Source organism: Petromyzon marinus, unplaced genomic scaffold (assembly GCF_048934315.1).
Source record: "Petromyzon marinus isolate PM22_M1 ecotype Great Lakes invasive population unplaced genomic scaffold, UKy_Petmar_22M1.pri1.0 PM_G_Scaffold_25, whole genome shotgun sequence".
Lineage (NCBI taxonomy): Eukaryota > Metazoa > Chordata > Hyperoartia > Petromyzontiformes > Petromyzontidae > Petromyzon > Petromyzon marinus.
In genome coordinates, this window is record NW_027422817.1 from 2,422,744 (window position 1) to 2,447,174 (window position 24,431).

Sequence of the window (24,431 nt, forward strand, 5' to 3'; positions counted from 1 at the left end):
CAACAGCAGGGACAGCGGGGGCAGCAGGGGCAGCAGGGGCAGCAGCAGCAGGGACAGCAGCAGGGACAGCAGGGGCAGCAACAGCAGCAGGGGCAGCAGCAGCAGCAGGGACAGCAGCAGCAGCAGGGGCAGCAGCAGCAGGGACAGCAGCAGCAGCAGCAGGGGCAGCAGGGACAGCAGGGGCAGCAGCAGCAGGGACAGCAGGGGCAGCAACAGCAGCAGGGGCAGCAGCAGGGACAGCAGCAGCAGCAGCAGGGGCAGCAGGGACAGCAGGGGCAGCAGCAGCAGGGACAGCAGGGGCAGCAACAGCAGCAGGGGCAGCAGCAGCAGGGACAGCAGCAGGGGCAGCAGCAGGGACAGCAGCAGGGGCAGCAGGGACAGCAGCAGGGACAGCAGGGGCAGCAACAGCAGGGGCAGCAGCAGGGGCAGCAGGGACAGCAGGGGCAGCAACAGCAGGGGCAGGGTGCGGAACGTGAGACAGGAAGGCCGCGTTGGCCATGGTGGTGACAAAGTCCCTCGTCCTGGGGGGGAGGGAGGGGGAGTGGGGGAGTGGTGAGTGTACTAGTGGTGAGTGTACTAGTGGTGAGTGGTGAGTGTACTAGTGGTGAGTGGTGAGTGTACTAGTGGTGAGTAGTGGTGAGTGTACTAGTGGTGAGTGGTGGGTGTACTAGTGGTGAGTGTACTAGTGGTGAGTGTACTAGTGGTGAGTGTACTAGTGGTGAGTGGTGAGTGTACTAGTGGTGAGTAGTGGTGAGTGTACTAGTGGTGAGTGGAGAGTAGTGGTGAGTGTACTAGTGGTGAGTGTACTAGTGGTGAGTAGTGGTGAGTGGTGAGTAGTGGTGAGTGTTGAGTGTACTAGTGGTGAGTGTACTAGTGGTGAGTGATGAGTGTACTAGTGGTGAGTAGTGGTGAGTAGTGGTGAGTGTACTAATGGTGAGTGGTGAGTGTACAAGTGGTGAGTAGTGGTGAGTGTACTAGTGGTGAGTGTACTAGTGGTGAGTGGTGAGTAGTGGTGAGTGTACTAGTGGTGAGTGTACTAGTGGTGAGTAGTGGTGAGTGGTGAGTAGTGGTGAGTGCACTAGTGGTGAGTAGTGGTAAGTGTACTAGTGGTGAGTGGTGAGTGTACGAGTGGTGAGTGTACTAGTGGTGAGTAGTGGTGAATGGTGAGTGTACTAGTGGTGAGTGTACTAGTGGTGAGTGTACTAGTGGTGAGTGTTGAGTGTAAACTCACCAGGCAATGCTGAACTCCCCAGACCCGGATCCAACTCCACACGACGAACCGGTTCCAAACACAAGTCGACAAGGAATTGATGCAGACGCTAAGTCGATTCCTCATGCAATTCAATGAGCAATCGATTTCTAATACAACTCTACAATCCGATTCCCTGTGCAAGTCAATGGGAGTCGATTCTGAATGCGATTAAAAAGGAGTCGACTCACGAAATAATGAGAATCAATTTGTACGGTGGAGTCACGGAGGTAAAATAAAATAAAACAAAAGAAAACAATTAAATCACGACGTTTCGGAGGCAACACAAGTCTCCTTCAGGTGGAACAGACACAGCGGAACATCAGTGTCAAGTGGACAGCTCAGTGACGCAGAATTAGTAAAGTTGGACTAAATGTATATTTCTCGAAAGCATTTTGGCTGTAGACCAGTGTAACAAGTCAAAAATTTAACTGGAGGCTTTATTTCTTCCAGCACAAGACACATGATATGGTAGCTGCAGTAAGCCACCCACCGCCGACACACACACACCCACGTGTATTTGTGGATGCACTAAGTCCGACACACACCCACGTGTATTTGTGAATGCACTAAGTCCGACACACACACACACCTGTACTTGTGAATGCACTAAGTCCGACACACAAACACCTGTACTTGTGGATGCACTAAGTCCGACACACACACACCTGTACTTGTGGATGCACTAAGTCCGACACCCACACACACACCTGCACTTGTGGATGCACTAAGTCTGACACACACACCGACCCATCTGTACTGGTGGATACACTAAGTCTGACACACACACACCTGTACTTGTGGATGCACTAAGTCCGACACCCACACACACACCTGCACTTGTGGATGCACTAAGTCCAACACACAAACACACACCTGTACTTGTGGATGCACTAAGTCTGACACACACACCGACCCATCTGTACTGGTGGATACACTAAGTCTGACACACACACACCTGTACTTGTGGATGCACTAAGTCCGACACACACCCACCTGTACTGGTGGATACACTAAGTCCGACACACACATACACACCGACCCACCTGTACTTGTGGATACACTAAGTCTGACACACACACACACGCCTGTACTTGTGGATGCACTAAGTCCGACACACACACACACACACCTGTACTTGTGGATGCACTAAGTCCGACACACTCACACACCGACCCACCTGTACTTGTGGATGCACTAAGTCCGACACACATCCACCTGTACTTGTGAATGCACTAAGTCTGACACACACACACACACACCTGTACTTGTGGATACACTAAGTCCGACACACACACACACCGACCCATCTGTACTTGTGGATGCACTAAGTCCGACACACACATCCACCTGTACTTGTGGATGCACTAAGTCCGACACACTCAAACACCGACCCACCTGTACTTGTGGATGCGTTAAGTCCGACACACACACACCTGTACTTGTGGATGCGTTAAGTCCGACACACACACACACACACCTGTACTTGTGGATGCACTAAGTCCGACACACACACACACCCACCTGTACTGGTGGATGCACTAAGTCCGACACACTCACACACCGACCCACCTGTACTTGTGGATGCACTAAGTCCGACACACATCCACCTGTACTTGTGGATGCGTTAAGTCCGACACACACACACACACACCGACCCACCTGTACTGGTGGATGTCCTCGAAGGACTTGGAGTTGTTGATGGCGAAGACGCAGAGGAAGCGCTGGCGGTCGGAGACTGAAATGGTGGCGGCTGAGGAGCTTGTTCACTAGCTCACTCCTTGTTTAAAAAATGTTGCTTTGAAGGTCTCGCTCTCAAAATAACTCTGCCAAATAATCAACAGATATTGGTAGTGCGCTGCTATCGACCGCCTAGTGGGAAGGATGTTGAAGCTGCGTCTGCACTGAGAGAGCTTTTTGGGGGCCTCCCTAAAGGTGAAATAGTTTTAGTGGCTGATCTAAATTGAAATTGGCTAAACCCGCCTGCCGTGGCCACAAATTTTGCAGATGAATTTAATCTGTTGCAATTAATAAATGTCCCCACAAGACGCAACCTAAAACATCCGGGACAGTCAACTCTGCTTGACGTCCTATTGACAAATGCCCCTCACAATTTCACACTGACTGGTGTTCTGGGTAATAGCCTTAGCGATCACTCCTTAATTTTTGGAGTGAGATCATCAGCCAGACCCAAAGCCCCCCTAAATTGGTTGAGAAGCACTCTATGAGACACTTCAGCACTCAGGTATTTGCTAATGATGTGCTTCACTCGGATATTGATAAGGTCTGTGATATCCCCAACCTGATTACGGCTTGGGAGACCTTCAGGTACACGTTTCCCCAAATTCTTAACAAACATGCTCCGTTGGGTAGATTTAAAACTAAATGCAACCGCCCACCATGGTTTGATCATTTGATTACAAAGCTAATGAAAACTAGGGACAAGGCTTGGGCATGTGCTCAGAAAAGTAATTTGGTCAATGACTGGCTAGAATACAGGATTTTAAGGTATAGATGCATCAAAAAAATGCGGCATGCAAAAAATGCCTACTTTTCCTCCACTCTCCTGGAATCACATGGAAATGCCAGGATTTTCTGGAAAACAAATATATCGAAAAGGCATCCAAAACAGACAATCTGCCTGTTGAGCTTAACCGAAATGGGGAATATTTTTCAGATCCCCAAAAAATAGTTGACAATTTTAACCTTCATTTTTCTGAAGCTGGCAATCTTTTTTATAATGTATTGGGAGTCACCTCTGCTCATGCAAATTCCTACACCCCTGTCCAAACATTAAACGAATTTATTTTCCAGACAATCCATGAAAGTAATGTTCTGAAACAGCTGTCTTACCTCAAAGGGTCTTCCTCTACCGGTTGGTCACCTAATATACAAACCTATAGCCCATATTTTCAACCTGTCCATCAAAGAAGCATCAGTTCCTCTAGAATGGAAACATTCCTATGTCCGTCCACTTCACAAAGGGGGCCCTAAAGATGATCCAAATAACTACTGACCTATCTCAATTTTGTCCCCGTTGATGAAATTTTTTGAAAAATTATTGACCTACCAAATTAGCAGTTTCCTGTCCACCAATAATCTGCTACATCTAAAACAATCTGGGTTCGGAAAAAAATACAGTACCACATCTGCTGCATTAGACTCCCTGAATCACATTTACAGTAGCCTTGATAATAAGCAGTATTGTACCTGTCTTTTTCTAGACCTGTCCAAAGCTTTTGATACAGTAGACCACAACACCCTCCTTACTGTGTTTTCGGTTTTTCCGAAAACACAGTAAAATGGTTACAAAATTACCTCTTTTCTCGCACCCAAACTGTATTCACAGATGGTTGGAGGTCAAACAGTGTGAAGATAACAAAAGGGGTTCCACAGGGTTCCATCCTCGGCCCCCTTTGTTCTCTCTTTATGTCAATGACTTGGGCACTGACCTGGATCATTCCAGGGTAAATCTTTTTGCAGATGACACAATACTGATTACTGCTGGCCGCTCTCCAGATGACGTGATTGCTAAGCTACAGGGTGATTTCAACAAACTACAACATCAGCTAGTTGCTCTTAAACTAGTCCTGAATACCTACAAAACCAAGGTGCTATGCTTCTCACCAGGACTAAAGCATGAAGTTATGTTTCCCCAATTACATTCCTTAAATAATTATAAAATAAAGCAAGTCAAGATCTATAAGTATCTTGGGGTCATCCTGGATTCAAAACTGAATTTTGAAGATCACATTGATTATATTGGTAAAAAGACAAAAATAAAAATTGGTTTTCTGTATCGACACAAGCACTGCTTCCCCCCAATGTTCCGTTTGGAATTGATAAAAGCTACCATACTGCTTCTACTTGACTACTGTGACATCGTGTATAAATCAGCCCCAAGTACTGTACTGAAGAAGCTTGATTCCATCTATCACTCGGCCTTAAGATTTACATTGAACTGCACATATAGGACTCACCACTGTGATCTCTACATTGGGTCAAACTTAACGTATCTTAATGTTCGACGGCTTGTGCACCGGATCTTATTTATTCACGATGTACTTACAAAAAAATCTGCAGACTACCTGCTGGATCTCCACTCTGTTTCAAATAACAAATTTGACCTCAGGTCTTCGCTCATTTACCAGCTTCACATTCCCTATTGCCGTAGGAAGGGCCTTTGCTATTGATGCCCCCAGAGTCTGGAATGCTATTGCCAATAAACTGAAACTTGAATCGCTACCAATTAGATCTTCTCTCAAAACTGCTCTCGAGGAGTTGTACACCCCTAGCTGCCACTGCTATTCATTGGCATAAAATAAAATAAAATGTTTTGCTCCTGATGATGCTGCAAAGTATTATCTGTATTTTGATTTACCGTGCTGATCTTAAAGGTACATTGAATAATTTGATACTCAGACCGATGCTTCTGTTGTTGTGGAGTAACTCATGCAGCCAACTATGGCTCTAGGATTTGGTGGTACATGTTATTTATGTAGTTTATTGTAAAAATTCGGCCACAGTCCCTGTGATCACTGTTACGTTGCAATTATGGCTTTATTTTTTGGTGATTTTGAAAACGTTTTTAGGTTTGGACATGTTTGTTTTGTTGTAGTACAGAGTTAGACTGATTGCCTTAATCTAAGTTCTTGTGGTTGTTGTTGTTTGACTTGCATCCCACTGGGATTTTTTGCACACAGTGTTGGTGTACGGCGCTTTTTTCAGGAATATTTTGCTGTTTTTTTTCATGGATTTTCTGTTTGCACAGTCACACATAGTCACTTTAAGATATTTTTCTTGTTCGTGTTTTTGTTTTTTTTGTGTTTGTTGTGGTTGCACCCCGATTCAAGAGCCGAATGGCTCACAGGGCTATAACCAAAATAAACTGAAACTGAAAACTGAACTGGGCCTTCAAACTCTTAGTTTTTTCAGTAAAGTCCCGTTGAAGGGAAACAACAAAATAATAAAATATATATAAAACAATAAAAAATTCTCACGACGTTTCGACCATAACTCAAACGGTCGTCTTCAGGTGTGTTGGTTTGCATAAATGTATTTTTAAACGGCACATTTATTTATTTATTTAAAAAAAACGTTGGCGTCACGCGCAGCGATTTGGCAGTTTGCCCAGGACTAGTCCATCTATTTTTTTTTTTAAAGAGGAGGGGGGAGACGAAATTTTTTTATAATGTATGCTGTCTGAAAGCCACTGTAAGCGTGAACAATCAATTAAGAACTGAAATGGTTTATCAAATCTTTCCAATGATTGCTAAGATAGAATCCATCTTCTCGGTTGAAATTGTCTCTGTGCTTGTATATGTGGATAGCCTCATGAACGAATCTCTCATGGAAGCCAGATGGCTTACAAAGAACCTCCGTCTTGGAAAAGTCAATGGCATATGAGCCTACTGAATTAGAACAATGATCTGCTACGGCCGAGGTGTTGGTCCTGCCGTGTTTAAGGTCTACTTTATGTTCACGAATGCGGTCCGAGACATGGCGTTTGGTTTCTCCAATGTAACTACTACCACAGAGGCAACTTAGTTTGTAGACACCAGGGTATTGTATGTCCGGAATCACATCTTTTACAGACGGAACCAGATCACGGATTTTATGTAATGTGTTGAAACGGACCTGGATCTTGTGTTTATTCAAGATTTTGGAGATCTTTTTTTTGGATGTCCTAATTAAAAAGAGACCTGATGGTTCAATGAGCCACTCTGTCTACAGGAAAGCTACCCATACGGATGCTTATCTGAAACCGGATTCCCACCACCATCCATCACAGAAGAATTCTCTCATCAAGACTCTGTATCATAGAGCCCAATGCATATCCGACCAGGAACACATAAGCAGTGAACTCAAGCACGTACACCAAGCTCTTAGGGCTAATGGTTACTCCGACTATACAATCCGCAAAGCTATCACTCAAACCATGAAGAAGAACCCTCTTGAGGAGCCTTTCAAAACCATCACTTTACCCTACATTGCTGGGATCACAAAAAAGATCTCCAAAATCTTGAATAAACACAAGATCCAGGTCCGTTTCAACACATTACATAAAATCCGTGATCTGGTTCCGTCTGTAAAAGATGTGATTCCGGACATACAATACCCTGGTGTCTACAAACTAAGTTGCCTCTGTGGTAGTAGTTACATTGGAGAAACCAAACGCCATGTCTCGGACCGCATTCGTGAACATAAAGCAGACCTTAAACACGGTAGGACCAACACCTCGGCCGTAGCAGATCATTGTTCTAATTCAGTAGGCTCACATGCCATTGACTTTTCCAAGACGGAGGTTCTTTGTAAGCCATCTGGCTTCCATGAGAGATTCGTTCATGAGGCTATCCACATATACAAGCACAGAGACAATTTCAACCGAGAAGATGGATTCTATCTTAGCAATCATTGGAAAGATTTGATAAACCATTTCAGTTCTTAATTGATTGTTCACGCTTACAGTGGCTTTCAGACAGCATACATTATAAAAAAAATTTTGTCTCCCCCCTCCTCTTTTCAAAAAAAAAATAGATGGACTAGTCCTGGGCAAACTGCCAAATCGCTGCGCGTGACGGCAACGGTTTTTTTTTAAATAAATAAATAAATGTGCAGTTTAAAAATAAATTTATGCAAACCAACACACCTGATGATGACCGTTTGAGTTATGGTCGAAACGTCGTGATAATTTTTTATTGTTTTATATATATTTTGTTATTTTGTTGTTTCTCTTCAACGTGACTTTACCGAAAAAACTAAGAATATGAATTACTGCAGTCACGAAAGCTTTAAATCAAAATTTGAGCGGGTCTTAATTTAAATAAATTATGTTAATGAGCCCGGTCCATACGTGGAGGGATGGGGCGTGGGTGCTGAACCCGTCGCAATAAACTCGCGACAGTCGACACGAATATATTATGTTAATGAGCCGCCAGTCACCGGGCGTAGCTTTGCCCAAATAAGGATTGTACAGATAACGGCAGTGACCCAGGCAAAGGTGGCGTCACGCTCAAGGGCGCGGTAGACGGGTGGGGTGAATACCTTGATGACATGACGTCACTAGCGAGGGACACCTCCCCCTGGCGTTTCACACAGATGAGGTGATGCTGAGTAGTGACGTCACAGAGCGGGATTGGAGTTTAAGTTGATTTAGATTCATTTTCCATTGCTCCCTCCCTTGAACTCAGCAACAACAACGTGGACATTGCATCCCACTGGGATTTTTAGCACACAGCGTTGGTGTACGGTGCTTTTTTCAGGAATATTTTGCTGTTTTTTATTCATGGTTTTTCTGTTTGCAGTCACACAAAGTAGTCACTTTAAGATGAGTTTCTTGTTCGTGTTTGTTGTGGTTGCACTTGATTCAAGAGCCGAATGGCTCACAGGGGTATACCAAAAAATATAAACTGAAATTATTGTGTACACTCTGTGTGTGTACACTGTCTGTGTGTATACTGTGTGTGTGTGTACACAGTCTGTGTGTACACGTACACTGTGTGTGTGAACTGTGTGTGTGTACACTGTGTGTGTGTGTACACTGTGTGTGTGTACACGTACACAGTGTATGTGTGTGTGCACTGTGTTTGTGTGTGTACACTGTGTGTGTGTACAATCTGTGTGTACACTGTGTGTGTGTACACTGTGGGGGGCACAGTCATCTCAGTCGACCAATGGGCATCTGTCATCAATTCATTATTTTCAAACTTTCTTGTTTTTGTTATTTTCTATCTACGTGACTTTACCGAAAGAAGCAAGACCATAAATGTTAACGAGCTGCGCCATGCTGTGTGGGAGCTGCCTGGCCTGTCGCTCCGCACGAAGCTGCGTGGAGCCTCTGCGTGGAAGTTCTGCGCCGCCGGTGAGAAACTCTCTCAAGCTGACCCCCACCCCACGCCTCCACGCAGATTGAGGCGAGCCGAGTGGTGGCGCATTCTATTTTGACTCAAAACGTTCGCGACTGCAGGAATTAACGTTCTTGGTTCTTTCCGTCAAGTCACGTAAATTAAAAAAATGTTACATTGAAGGAAAAAATATAATGACGATTTAAATAATAAAAAATTAAACGCATTTATTTATTTTTGTTTTCTATTTACGTAACTTTACCGAAAGAACCAAGAATGTGGTAGCGCATTCTCTATTTGTTGCAGAGGTTCAAGGTTAAAATCCGACAGGCACACCTGGCTACCCCAGTAACATTCACCACAATATGCGCAGTCTGCTAAACGGCAGATGTAAAACATAACGTTGCGTCATTCACAACACACAGGTCATTGCATCATTGGAAACCTCATTTGCCAGTAACAAAATATGATAATTGGTTTGACCCTTTTATCTGGCAACAAAACTGACACCTTTTTTACAAGGAGTCATGTTTACATTGACTACAATACCTGCGGTCGGAACGCAAACAAAAACAACAACTCTGATAATGTATGTGGCACTGTCCTTGAAATTGATTGGTCCACACCCGAGACAACTTTCTTTTTGGCGTCTTCTGGTCCAACACCAACGTGAGACGAGGCTCTAAAGAAAGCTGTCTCGGGTGTGGACCAATCAATTTCAAGGACAGTGCCACATACATTATCAGAGTTGTTGTTTTATTTGCATTCCGACCGCAGGTATTGTGGTCAATGTAAACATGACTCCTTGTAAAAAAGGTGTCAGTTTTGTTGCCAGATAAAAGGGTAAAAAAACAATTATCAGGTCATTGCATGTTGGTGTCACGGTCAAAATTGGGGTAATTCCAAACATTATCCAGAAACTACACAACGGAGACACGCACCCCCTGTACCAACGACGGAGGCGCAGGGACAGACGTTCGATTACGTTGGAATCGATCTGCAGACGGCCAGCAGCTCCGTGTCGCCTCATCTCGATCCCGTAATCCCAACCAGGTGAAAGTCCGCATCAAACCGAACCCCCGGCAAGGCCATTGTCTACTTACCGACGAGAGAAAATTCACACGAAATGTCCTTTTCAACGAATTCTTCCGGATGTAAAATGAAATAAGCTTTTAATGAAGAAATAACAATCATCTAATTCAAAACACAACACGATTCAAAGATGTTTCATTTAAAATCTTCAAAACGGAGCACGGGGCGCTTGCGTGAATGCGTCCTTTGTGTGCCGTAAATGTTGTGACTTTACTGGCCGAAGGCCCTAAAATGCTTGGACCCTCATTGGTGCACAGCGACTCAACTGCAACAGTGGGGCTTTCTTCAACCGATAGGTAGGAACATCCAGACGTGAATCAGCAAAGGGCATTTATAGCCCTAGTTAGACAAAATCTACGTCAACACGTAACACAAAATGACAATTCGTGTTGTAGAGAATGCATCTCCGTTACGTGTAACTTTTAAGTGGTATGCCTTGTAACTGATGAATGATCCGAGCGTGCTCCCTATTTCAAAGATGATGAGTTGCTGCAGAGGCAAACGCTTCGTGAAACAGAAAAGTAGCTTTGACCTGTATCACAAGAACAACGGATCTCACCCGAGTTATCTGTACAGGTTACTTCCAAACACACACACTTTGTCCTAACATCACTTATTCAATGTGTGACCCTCACAGACAAAATGTTACATGTACGCGCACAGTCAGACAAGTATTCATTCTAAATTATTGACAGGCATGTTAACAACATTGAATTACTGCAGCGAAATATACTGCATCACGTTACATCGCATTAACAAGAAGTTATTTTTAAAAATATGCACCATCTAAATTTTGATTTAAAGCTTTCGTGACTGCAGTAATTCATATTCTTAGTTTTTTCGGTAAAGTCACGTTGAAGAGAAACAACAAAATAACAAAATATATATAAAACAATAAAAAATTCTCACGACGTTTCGACCATAACTCAAACGGTCATCATCAGGTGTGTCGGTTTGCATAAATTTATTTTGAAAACGGCATATTTATTTATATATATAAAAATAACGTTTGCGTCACGCGCAACGATTGGCTGTTTGCCAGGACTAGTCCATCTATTTTTTGAAAAGAGGGGGGAGACGAAATTTGTTTTTATGTATGCTGTCTGAAAGCCACTGTAAGCGTGAACAATCAATCAAGAACTGAAATGATTTATCAAATCTTTCCAATGATTGCCAAGATAGAATCCATCTTCTCGGTTGAAATTGTCTCTGTGTTTGTATATGTGGATAGCCTCATGAACGAATCTCTCATGGAAGCCAGATGGCTTACAAAGAACCTCCGTCTTGGAAAAGTCAATGGCATGTGAGCCTACTGAATTAGAACAATGATCTGCTACGGCCGAGGTGTTGGTCCTACCGTGTTTAAGGTCTGCTTTATGTTCACGAATGCGGTCCGAGATATGGCGTTTGGTTTCTCCAATGTAACTACTACCACAGAGGCAACTTAGTTTGTAGACACCAGGGTATTGTATGTCCGGAATCACATCTTTTACAGACGGAACCAGATCACGGATTTTATGTAATGTGTTGAAACGGACCTGGATCTTGTGTTTATTCAAGATTTTGGAGATCTTTTTTGTGATCCCAGCAATGTAGGGTAAAGTGATGGTTTTGAAAGGCTCCTCAAGAGGGTTCTTCTTCATGGTTTGAGTGATAGCTTTGCGGATTGTATAGTCGGAGTAACCATTAGCCCTAAGAGCTTGGTGTACGTGCTTGAGTTCACTGCTTATGTGTTCCTGGTCAGATATGCATTGGGCTCTATGATACAGAGTCTTGATGAGAGAATTCTTCTGTGATGGATGGTGGTGGGAATCCGGTTTCAGATAAGCATCCGTATGGGTAGCTTTCCTGTAGACAGAGTGGCTCATTGAACCATCAGGTCTCTTTTTAATTAGGACATCCAAAAAAGGTATCTTGCCATCTATTTCGACTTCCATGGTAAATCTGATGGCTGGGTGTATGGAATTGATGTGGTCGAAGAATTGGTCTAGAGCAGGCCGGCCATGTGGCCAGATGACAAAAGTGTCATCCACGTACCTCTTCCATAAGGTTGGGCGCAGAGTGGCAGTCTGGATGGCGTCAGTCTCAAATTTCTCCATGAAAATGTTAGCTATAACTGGAGAAAGGGGGGAGCCCATTGGGGTGCCCTCAGTTTGTTTGTAGAAAGTTCCATTCCAAGTGAAGTATGTATTGGTTAAACAGTGTCTCACCAGGGGGGGTACCTCAGTGTTTAGTCCTTGATTAACCAAGTCTTCAATGATTGCAATGGTGTCAGGTACAGGAACCTTGGTGAATAAGGAAACTACATCAAAACTGACAAGCAGGTCGTCTGGGGACAGGGAAATACCCTTGATTGTTGATACCAGGTGAGTAGAATTTTGTACCGCAGAGGTGGTCTTTCCAGTGAAAGGACGCAGGATTTCAGACAAAAAACGAGCTAGTTTGTAGGTGGGGGAGCTGATAGTAGAGACTATGGGACGAAGAGGTGTATCAACTTTATGTATTTTTGGTAAGCCGTATAATCTTGGTGGCCTGGCAGCAGAAGGTTTCAACGAAAACTGTTTAGATTGATCAATTAATGCGGTTGAATCAGAAATTATTTTGTTGGTTTGTGTGACGAGGCTGTTGGTGGGATCTCTTTTTATTTTTGTATAACTACCATCGTCGAGTAATTCTTTAATTTTGTTGTTGTATTCTATTTTATCCATGATAACAGTAGCATTGCCTTTGTCAGCTGAGAGAACTACAATATCATTCCTCTTTTTTAATTTATATAATTCAAAACGCTCATCTTTGCTGAGGTTGCTAGCTGGCATCTTAGCGTTTTTGAGGGTTGCAGCGATTTCAGATCTTGCTACGTCTGCAGCGATGTGACCCAGGCCCCTGAGAGCAACGTCTACTTGGGCAATTATATCATTAACTGGTATGTGTTTAGGTGTGACTGCAAAGTTTAGACCTTTAGCTAAAACGGATTTCAGACCATCGGAAATAGAACTGTTACTGCGATTAATTACGACTTTATTAACGTCTAACTTTTTGGTGTGTGGGTCCGGTCTTTTGTTGAAGAGGAGGTTAAATTTGGAAATCAGGTTTTCCTTACATTTGGTCGACATAGTAGCAGCTGAAGAGGCAGTCATATTGTCTACATGTTCCCAATCCGATGTGGACATTATTGCCGTCAATGATAAGTGTGATTTGTAGAGTGTCTTGTCTAACTGATCTAGTTCTGTGCGTATAAGTCTGATTTTTTCTGAGATAAGAGCTAAGCTAGTTTTGAAAAGAATTCGTTTCGCATTAGAAGAAGTTACAGTAGCAGAGGTGAGTGTAAATGCGATTGGTATTACCCCAGAGTCGCGGCATCTCTTCAGGAAGGTGAGAGACTCGATCAGCTGAGCTTTCTTATCCCGGAGTTTGTTGAAGGATCTTAAAGTTATGTGAAAACCCTCCCCGTAGAGGCGATAAAATTTTGATTTAAAGCTTTCGTGACTGCAGTAATTCATATTCTTAGTTTTTTCGGTAAAGTCACGTTGAAGAGAAACAACAAAATAACAAAATATATATAAAACAATAAAAAAAATTCTCACGACGTTTCGACCATAACTCAAACGGTCATCATCAGGTGTGTCGGTTTGCATAAATTTATTTTGAAAACGGCATATTTATTTATTTATATATATATAAATAACGTTTGCGTCACGCGCAACGATTGGCTGTTTGCCAGGACTAGTCCATCTATTTTTTGAAAAGAGGAGGGGGGAGACGAAATTTGTTTTTATGTATGCTGTCTGAAAGCCACTGTAAGCGTGAACAATCAATCAAGAACTGAAATGATTTATCAAATCTTTCCAATGATTGCTAAGATAGAATCCATCTTCTCGGTTGAAATTGTCTCTGTGTTTGTATATGTGGATAGCCTCATGAACGAATCTCTCATGGAAGCCAGATGGCTTACAAAGAACCTCCGTCTTGGAAAAGTCAATGGCATGTGAGCCTACTGAATTAGAACAATGATCTGCTACGGCCGAGGTGTTGGTCCTACCGTGTTTAAGGTCTGCTTTATGTTCACGAATGCGGTCCGAGATATGGCGTTTGGTTTCTCCAATGTAACTACTACCACAGAGGCAACTTAATTTGTAGACACCAGGGTATTGTATGTCCGGAATCACATCTTTTACAGACGGAACCAGATCACGGATTTTATGTAATGTGTTGAAACGGACCTGGATCTTGTGTTTATTCAAGATTTTGGAGATCTTTTTTGTGATCCCAGCAATGTAGGGTAAAGTGATGGTTTTGAAAGGCTCCTCAAGAGGGTTCTTCTTCATGGTTTGAGTGATAGCTTTGCGGATTGTATAGTCGGAGTAACCATTAGCCCTAAGAGCTTGGTGTACGTGCTTGAGTTCACTGCTTATGTGTTCCTGGTCGGATATGCATTGGGCTCTATGATACAGAGTCTTGATGAGATAATTCTTCTGTGATGGATGGTGGTGGGAATCCGGTTTCAGATAAGCATCCGTATGGGTAGCTTTCCTGTAGACAGAGTGGCTCATTGAACCATCAGGTCTCTTTTAAATTAGGACATCCAAAAAAGGTATCTTGCCATCTATTTCGACTTCCATGGTAAATCTGATGGCTGGGTGTATGGAATTGATGTGGTCGAAGAATTGGTCTAGAGCAGGCCGGCCATGTGGCCAGATGACAAAAGTGTCATCCACGTACCTCTTCCATAAGGTTGGGCGCAGAGTGGCAGTCTGGATGGGGTCAGTCTCAAATTTCTCCATGAAAATGTTAGCTATAACTGGAGAAAGGGGGGAGCCCATTGGGGTGCCCTCAGTTTGTTTGTAGAAAGTTCCATTCCAAGTGAAGTATGTATTGGTTAAACAGTGTCTCACCAGGGGGGGTACCTCAGTGTTTAGTCCTTGATTAACCAAGTCTTCAATGATTGCAATGGTGTCAGGTACAGGAACCTTGGTGAATAAGGAAACTACATCAAAACTGACAAGCAGGTCGTCTGGGGACAGGGAAATACCCTTGATTGTTGATACCAGGTGAGTAGAATTTTGTACCGCAGAGGTGGTCTTTCCAGTGAAAGGACGCAGGATTTCAGACAAAAAACGAGCTAGTTTGTAGGTGGGGGAGCTGATAGTAGAGACTATGGGACGAAGAGGTGTATCAACTTTATGTATTTTTGGTAAGCCGTATAATCTTGGTGGCCTGGCAGCAGAAGGTTTCAACGAAAACTGTTTAGATTGATCAATTAATGCGGTTGAATCAGAAATTATTTTGTTGGTTTGTGTGACGAGGCTGTTGGTGGGATCTCTTTTTATTTTTGTATAACTACCATCGTCGAGTAATTCTTTAATTTTGTTGTTGTATTCTATTTTATCCATGATAACAGTAGCATTGCCTTTGTCAGCTGAGAGAACTACAATATCATTCCTCTTTTTTAATTTATATAATTCAAAACGCTCATCTTTGCTGAGGTTGCTAGCTGGCATCTTAGCGTTTTTGAGGGTTGCAGCGATTTCAGATCTTGCTACGTCTGCAGCGATGTGACCCAGGCCCCTGAGAGCAACGTCTACTTGGGCAATTATATCATTAACTGGTATGTGTTTAGGTGTGACTGCAAAGTTTAGACCTTTAGCTAAAACGGATTTCAGACCATCGGAAATAGAACTGTTACTGCGATTAATTACGACTTTATTAACGTCTAACTTTTTGGTGTGTGGGTCCGGTCTTTTGTTGAAGAGGAGGTTAAATTTGGAAATCAGGTTTTCCTTACATTTGGTCGACATAGTAGCAGCTGAAGAGGCAGTCATATTGTCTACATGTTCCCAATCCGATGTGGACATTATTGCCGTCAATGATAAGTGTGATTTGTAGAGTGTCTTGTCTAACTGATCTAGTTCTGTGCGTATAAGTCTGATTTTTTCTGAGATAAGAGCTAAGCTAGTTTTGAAAAGAATTCGTTTCGCATTAGAAGAAGTTACAGTAGCAGAGGTGAGTGTAAATGCGATTGGTATTACCCCAGAGTCGCGGCATCTCTTCAGGAAGGTGAGAGACTCGATCAGCTGAGCTTTCTTATCCCGGAGTTTGTTGAAGGATCTTAAAGTTATGTGAAAACCCTCCCCGTAGATGCGATTAAATTTTGATTTAAAGCTTTCGTGACTGCAGTAATTCATATTCTTAGTTTTTTCGGTAAAGTCACGTTGAAGAGAAACAACAAAATAACAAAATATATATAAAACAATAAAAAAAATTCTCACGACGTTTCGACCATAACTCAAACGGTCATCATCAGGTGTGTCGGTTTGCATAAATTAATTTTGAAAACGGCATATTTATTTATATATATAAAAAAATAACGTTTGCGTCACGCGCAACGATTGGCTGTTTGCCAGGACTAGTCCATCTATTTTTTGAAAAGAGGAGGGGGGAGACGAAATTTGTTTTTATGTATGCTGTCTGAAAGCCACTGTAAGCGTGAACAATCAATCAAGAACTGAAATGATTTATCAAATCTTTCCAATGATTGCTAAGATAGAATCCATCTTCTCGGTTGAAATTGTCTCTGTGTTTGTATATGTGGATAGCCTCATGAACGAATCTCTCATGGAAGCCAGATGGCTTACAAAGAACCGCCGTCTTGGAAAAGTCAATGGCATGTGAGCCTACTGAATTAGAACAATGATCTGCTACGGCCGAGGTGTTGGTCCTACCGTGTTTAAGGTCTGCTTTATGTTCACGAATGCGGTCCGAGATATGGCGTTTGGTTTCTCCAATGTAACTACTACCACAGAGGCAACTTAGTTTGTAGACACCAGGGTATTGTATGTCCGGAATCACATCTTTTACAGACGGAACCAGATCACGGATTTTATGTAATGTGTTGAAACGGACCTGGATCTTGTGTTTATTCAAGATTTTGGAGATCTTTTTTGTGATCCCAGCAATGTAGGGTAAAGTGATGGTTTTGAAAGGCTCCTCAAGAGGGTTCTTCTTCATGGTTTGAGTGATAGCTTTGCGGATTGTATAGTCGGAGTAACCATTAGCCCTAAGAGCTTGGTGTACGTGCTTGAGTTCACTGCTTATGTGTTCCTGGTCGGATATGCATTGGGCTCTATGATACAGAGTCTTGATGAGAGAATTCTTCTGTGATGGATGGTGGTGGGAATCCGGTTTCAGATAAGCATCCGTATGGGTAGCTTTCCTGTAGACAGAGTGGCTCATTGAACCATCAGGTCTCTTTTTAATTAGGACATCCAAAAAAGGTATCTTGCCATCTATTTCGACTTCCATGGTAAATCTGATGGCTGGGTGTATGGAATTGATGTGGTCGAAGAATTGGTCTAGAGCAGGCCGGCCATGTGGCCAGATGACAAAAGTGTCATCCACGTACCTCTTCCATAAGGTTGGGCGCAGAGTGGCAGTCTGGATGGCGTCAGTCTCAAATTTCTCCATGAAAATGTTAGCTATAACTGGAGAAAGGGGGGAGCCCATTGGGGTGCCCTCAGTTTGTTTGTAGAAAGTTCCATTCCAAGTGAAGTATGTATTGGTTAAACAGTGTCTCACCAGGGGGGGTACCTCAGTGTTTAGTCCTTGATTAACCAAGTCTTCAATGATTGCAATGGTGTCAGGTACAGGAACCTTGGTGAATAAGGAAACTACATCAAAACTGACAAGCAGGTCGTCTGGGGACAGGGAAATACCCTTGATTGTTGATACCAGGTGAGTAGAATTTTGTACCGCAGAGGTGGTCTTTCCAGTGAAAGGACGCAGGATTTCAGACAAAAAACGAGCTAGTTTGTAGGTGGGGGAGCTGATAGTAGAGACTATGGGACGAAGAGGTGTATCAACTTTATGTATTTTTGGTAAGCCGTATAATCTTGGTGGCCTGGCAGCAGAAGGTTTCAACGAAAACTGTTTAGATTGATCAATTAATGCGGTTGAATCAGAAATTATTTTGTTGGTTTGTGTGACGAGGCTGTTGGTGGGATCTCTTTTTATGTTTGTATAACTACCATCGTCGAGTAATTCTTTAATTTTGTTGTTGTATTCTATTTTATCCATGATAACAGTAGCATTGCCTTTGTCAGCTGAGAGAACTACAATATCATTCCTCTTTTTTAATTTATATAATTCAAAACGCTCATCTTTGCTGAGGTTGCTAGCTGGCATCTTAGCGTTTTTGAGGGTTGCAGCGATTTCAGATCTTGCTACGTCTGCAGCGATGTGACCCAGGCCCCTGAGAGCAACGTCTACTTGGGCAATTATATCATTAACTGGTATGTGTTTAGGTGTGACTGCAAAGTTTAGACCTTTAGCTAAAACGGATTTCAGACCATCGGAAATAGAACTGTTACTGCGATTAATTACGACTTTATTAACGTCTAACTTTTTGGTGTGTGGGTCCGGTCTTTTGTTGAAGAGGAGGTTAAATTTGGAAATCAGGTTTTCCTTACATTTGGTCGACATAGTAGCAGCTGAAGAGGCAGTCATATTGTCTACATGTTCCCAATCCGATGTGGACATTATTGCCGTCAATGATAAGTGTGATTTGTAGAGTGTCTTGTCTAACTGATCTAGTTCTGTGCGTATAAGTCTGATTTTTTCTGAGATAAGAGCTAAGCTAGTTTTGAAAAGAATTCGTTTCGCATTAGAAGAAGTTACAGTAGCAGAGGTGAGTGTAAATGCGATTGGTATTACCCCAGAGTCGCGGCATCTCTTCAGGAAGGTGAGAGACTCGATCAGCTGAGCTTTCTTATCCCGGAGTTTGTTGAAGGATCTTAAAGTTATGTGAAAACCCTCCCCGTAGAGGCGATAAAATTTTGATTTAAAGCTTTCGTGACTGCAGTAATTCATATTCTTAGTTTTTTCGGTAAAGTCACGTTGAAGAGAAACAACAAAATAACAAAATATATATAAAACAATAAAAAAATTCTCACGACGTTTCGACCATAACTCAAACGGTCATCATCAGGTGTGTCGGTTTGCATAAATTTATTTTGAAAACGGCATATTTATTTATTTATATATATATAAATAACGTTTGCGTCACGCGCAACGATTGGCTGTTTGCCAGGACTAGTCCATCTATTTTTTGAAAAGAGGAGGGGGGAGACGAAATTTGTTTTTATGTATGCTGTCTGAAAGGCACTGTAAGCGTGAACAATCAATCAAGAACTGAAATGATTTATCAAATCTTTCCAATGATTGCTAAGATAGAATCCATCTTCTCGGTTGAAATTGTCTCTGTGTTTGTATATGTGGATAGCCTCATGAACGAATCTCTCATGGAAGCCAGATGGCTTACAAAGAACCTCCGTCTTGGAAAAGTCAATGGCATGTGAGCCTACTGAATTAGAACAATGATCTGCTACGGCCGAGGTGTTGGTCCTACCGTGTTTAAGGTCTGCTTTATGTTCACGAATGCGGTCCGAGATATGGCGTTTGGTTTCTCCAATGTAACTACTACCACAGAGGCAACTTAGTTTGTAGACACCAGGGTATTGTATGTCCGGAATCACATCTTTTACAGACGGAACCAGATCACGGATTTTATGTAATGTGTTGAAACGGACCTGGATCTTGTGTTTATTCAAGATTTTGGAGATCTTTTTTGTGATCCCAGCAATGTAGGGTAAAGTGATGGTTTTGAAAGGCTCCTCAAGAGGGTTCTTCTTCATGGTTTGAGTGATAGCTTTGCGGATTGTATAGTCGGAGTAACCATTAGCCCTAAGAGCTTGGTGTATGTGCTTGAGTTCACTGCTTATGTGTTCCTGGTCGGATATGCATTGGGCTCTATGATACAGAGTCTTGATGAGATAATTCTTCTGTGATGGATGGTGGTGGGAATCCGGTTTCAGATAAGCATCCGTATGGGTAGCTTTCCTGTAGACAGAGTGGCTCATTGAACCATCAGGTCTCTTTTTAATTAGGACATCCAAAAAAGGTATCTTGCCATCTATTTCGACTTCCATGGTAAATCTGATGGCTGGGTGTATGGAATTGATGTGGTCGAAGAATTGGTCTAGAGCAGGCCGGCCATGTGGCCAGATGACAAAAGTGTCATCCACGTACCTCTTCCATAAGGTTGGGCGCAGAGTGGCAGTCTGGATGGCGTCAGTCTCAAATTTCTCCATGAAAATGTTAGCTATAACTGGAGAAAGGGGGGAGCCCATTGGGGTGCCCTCAGTTTGTTTGTAGAAAGTTCCATTCCAAGTGAAGTATGTATTGGTTAAACAGTGTCTCACCAGGGGGGGTACCTCAGTGTTTAGTCCTTGATTAACCAAGTCTTCAATGATTGCAATGGTGTCAGGTACAGGAACCTTGGTGAATAAGGAAACTACATCAAAACTGACAAGCAGGTCGTCTGGGGACAGGGAAATACCCTTGATTGTTGATACCAGGTGAGTAGAATTTTGTACCGCAGAGGTGGTCTTTCCAGTGAAAGGACGCAGGATTTCAGACAAAAAACGAGCTAGTTTGTAGGTGGGGGAGCTGATAGTAGAGACTATGGGACGAAGAGGTGTATCAACTTTATGTATTTTTGGTAAGCCGTATAATCTTGGTGGCCTGGCAGCAGAAGGTTTCAACGAAAACTGTTTAGATTGATCAATTAATGCGGTTGAATCAGAAATTATTTTGTTGGTTTGTGTGACGAGGCTGTTGGTGGGATCTCTTTTTATGTTTGTATAACTACCATCGTCGAGTAATTCTTTAATTTTGTTGTTGTATTCTATTTTATCCATGATAACAGTAGCATTGCCTTTGTCAGCTGAGAGAACTACAATATCATTCCTCTTTTTTAATTTATATAATTCAAAACGCTCATCTTTGCTGAGGTTGCTAGCTGGCATCTTAGCGTTTTTGAGGGTTGCAGCGATTTCAGATCTTGCTACGTCTGCAGCGATGTGACCCAGGCCCCTGAGAGCAACGTCTACTTGGGCAATTATATCATTAACTGGTATGTGTTTAGGTGTGACTGCAAAGTTTAGACCTTTAGCTAAAACGGATTTCAGACCATCGGAAATAGAACTGTTACTGCGATTAATTACGACTTTATTAACGTCTAACTTTTTGGTGTGTGGGTCCGGTCTTTTGTTGAAGAGGAGGTTAAATTTGGAAATCAGGTTTTCCTTACATTTGGTCGACATAGTAGCAGCTGAAGAGGCAGTCATATTGTCTACATGTTCCCAATCCGATGTGGACATTATTGCCGTCAATGATAAGTGTGATTTGTAGAGTGTCTTGTCTAACTGATCTAGTTCTGTGCGTATAAGTCTGATTTTTTCTGAGATAAGAGCTAAGCTAGTTTTGAAAAGAATTCGTTTCGCATTAGAAGAAGTTACAGTAGCAGAGGTGAGTGTAAATGCGATTGGTATTACCCCAGAGTCGCGGCATCTCTTCAGGAAGGTGAGAGACTCGATCAGCTGAGCTTTCTTATCCCGGAGTTTGTTGAAGGATCTTAAAGTTATGTGAAAACCCTCCCCGTAGAGGCGATAAAATTTTGATTTAAAGCTTTCGTGACTGCAGTAATTCATATTCTTAGTTTTTTCGGTAAAGTCACGTTGAAGAGAAACAACAAAATAACAAAATATATATAAAACAATAAAAAAATTCTCACGACGTTTCGACCATAACTCAAACGGTCATCATCAGGTGTGTCGGTTTGCATAAATGTATTTTGAAAACGGCATATTTATTTATTTATATATATAAAAATAACGTTTGCGTCACGCGCAACGATTGGCTGTTTGCCAGGACTAGTCCATCTATTTTTTGAAAAGAGGAGGGGGGAGACGAAATTTGTTTTTATGTATGCTGTCTGAAAGCCACTGTAAGCATGAACAATCAATCAAGAACTGAAATGATTTATCAAATCTTTCCAATGATTGCTAAGATAGAATCCATCTTCTCGGTTGAAATTGTCTCTGTGTTTGTATATGTGGATAGCCTCATGAACGAATCTCTCATGGAAGCCAGATGGCTTACAAAGAACCTCCGTCTTGGAAAAGTCAATGGCATGTGAGCCTACTGAATTAGAACAATGATCTGCTACGGCCGAGGTGTTGGTCCTACCGTGTTTAAGGTCTGCTTTATGTTCACGAATGCGGTCCGAGATATGGCGTTTGGTTTCTCCAATGTAACTACTACCACAGAGGCAACTTAGTTTGTAGACACCAGGGTATTGTATGTCCGGAATCACATCTTTTACAGACGGAACCAGATCACGGATTTTATGTAATGTGTTGAAACGGACCTGGATCTTGTGTTTATTCAAGATTTTGGAGATCTTTTTTGTGATCCCAGCAATGTAGGGTAAAGTGATGGTTTTGAAAGGCTCCTCAAGAGGGTTCTTCTTCATGGTTTGAGTGATAGCTTTGCGGATTGTATAGTCGGAGTAACCATTAGCCCTAAGAGCTTGGTGTACGTGCTTGAGTTCACTGCTTATGTGTTCCTGGTCGGATATGCATTGGGCTCTATGATACAGAGTCTTGATGAGAGAATTCTTCTGTGATGGATGGTGGTGGGAATCCGGTTTCAGATAAGCATCTGTATGGGTAGCTTTCCTGTAGACAGAGTGGCTCATTGAACCATCAGGTCTCTTTTTAATTAGGACATCCAAAAAAGGTATCTTGCCATCTATTTCGACTTCCATGGTAAATCTGATGGCTGGGTGTATGGAATTGATGTGGTCGAAGAATTGGTCTAGAGCAGGCCGGCCATGTGGCCAGATGACAAAAGTGTCATCCACGTACCTCTTCCATAAGGTTGGGCGCAGAGTGGCAGTCTGGATGGCGTCAGTCTCAAATTTCTCCATGAAAATGTTAGCTATAACTGGAGAAAGGGGGGAGCCCATTGGGGTGCCCTCAGTTTGTTTGTAGAAAGTTCCATTCCAAGTGAAGTATGTATTGGTTAAACAGTGTCTCACCAGGGGGGGTACCTCAGTGTTTAGTCCTTGATTAACCAAGTCTTCAATGATTGCAATGGTGTCAGGTACAGGAACCTTGGTGAATAAGGAAACTACATCAAAACTGACAAGCAGGTCGTCTGGGGACAGGGAAATACCCTTGATTGTTGATACCAGGTGAGTAGAATTTTGTACCGCAGAGGTGGTCTTTCCAGTGAAAGGACGCAGGATTTCAGACAAAAAACGAGCTAGTTTGTAGGTGGGGGAGCTGATAGTAGAGACTATGGGACGAAGAGGTGTATCAACTTTATGTATTTTTGGTAAGCCGTATAATCTTGGTGGCCTGGCAGCAGAAGGTTTCAACGAAAACTGTTTAGATTGATCAATTAATGCGGTTGAATCAGAAATTATTTTGTTGGTTTGTGTGACGAGGCTGTTGGTGGGATCTCTTTTTATTTTTGTATAACTACCATCGTCGAGTAATTCTTTAATTTTGTTGTTGTATTCTATTTTATCCATGATAACAGTAGCATTGCCTTTGTCAGCTGAGAGAACTACAATATCATTCCTCTTTTTTAATTTATATAATTCAAAACGCTCATCTTTGCTGAGGTTGCTAGCTGGCATCTTAGCGTTTTTGAGGGTTGCAGCGATTTCAGATCCTGCTACGTCTGCAGCGATGTGACCCAGGCCCCTGAGAGCAACGTCTACTTGGGCAATTATATCATTAACTGGTATGTGTTTAGGTGTGACTGCAAAGTTTAGACCTTTAGCTAAAACGGATTTCAGACCATCGGAAATAGAACTGTTACTGCGATTAATTACGACTTTATTAACGTCTAACTTTTTGGTGTGTGGGTCCGGTCTTTTGTTGAAGAGGAGGTTAAATTTGGAAATCAGGTTTTCCTTACATTTGGTCGACATAGTAGCAGCTGAAGAGGCAGTCATATTGTCTACATGTTCCCAATCCGATGTGGACATTATTGCCGTCAATGATAAGTGTGATTTGTAGAGTGTCTTGTCTAACTGATCTAGTTCTGTGCGTATAAGTCTGATTTTTTCTGAGATAAGAGCTAAGCTAGTTTTGAAAAGAATTCGTTTCGCATTAGAAGAAGTTACAGTAGCAGAGGTGAGTGTAAATGCGATTGGTATTACCCCAGAGTCGCGGCATCTCTTCAGGAAGGTGAGAGACTCGATCAGCTGAGCTTTCTTATCCCGGAGTTTGTTGAAGGATCTTAAAGTTATGTGAAAACCCTCCCCGTAGAGGCGATTAAATTTTGATTTAAAGCTTTCGTGACTGCAGTAATTCATATTCTTAGTTTTTTCGGTAAAG

The 24,431-nt window shown here is 42.5% G+C and overlaps 1 protein-coding gene across 1 annotated transcript in view; it reads right to left on the reverse strand.

The window, feature by feature from the left end:
• LOC142913407 (uncharacterized) overlaps positions 1-24,431 on the reverse strand; it is a 111,023-nt gene that overhangs the window by 26,085 nt on the left and 60,507 nt on the right. The gene's annotated exons all lie outside the window — the stretch shown is intronic.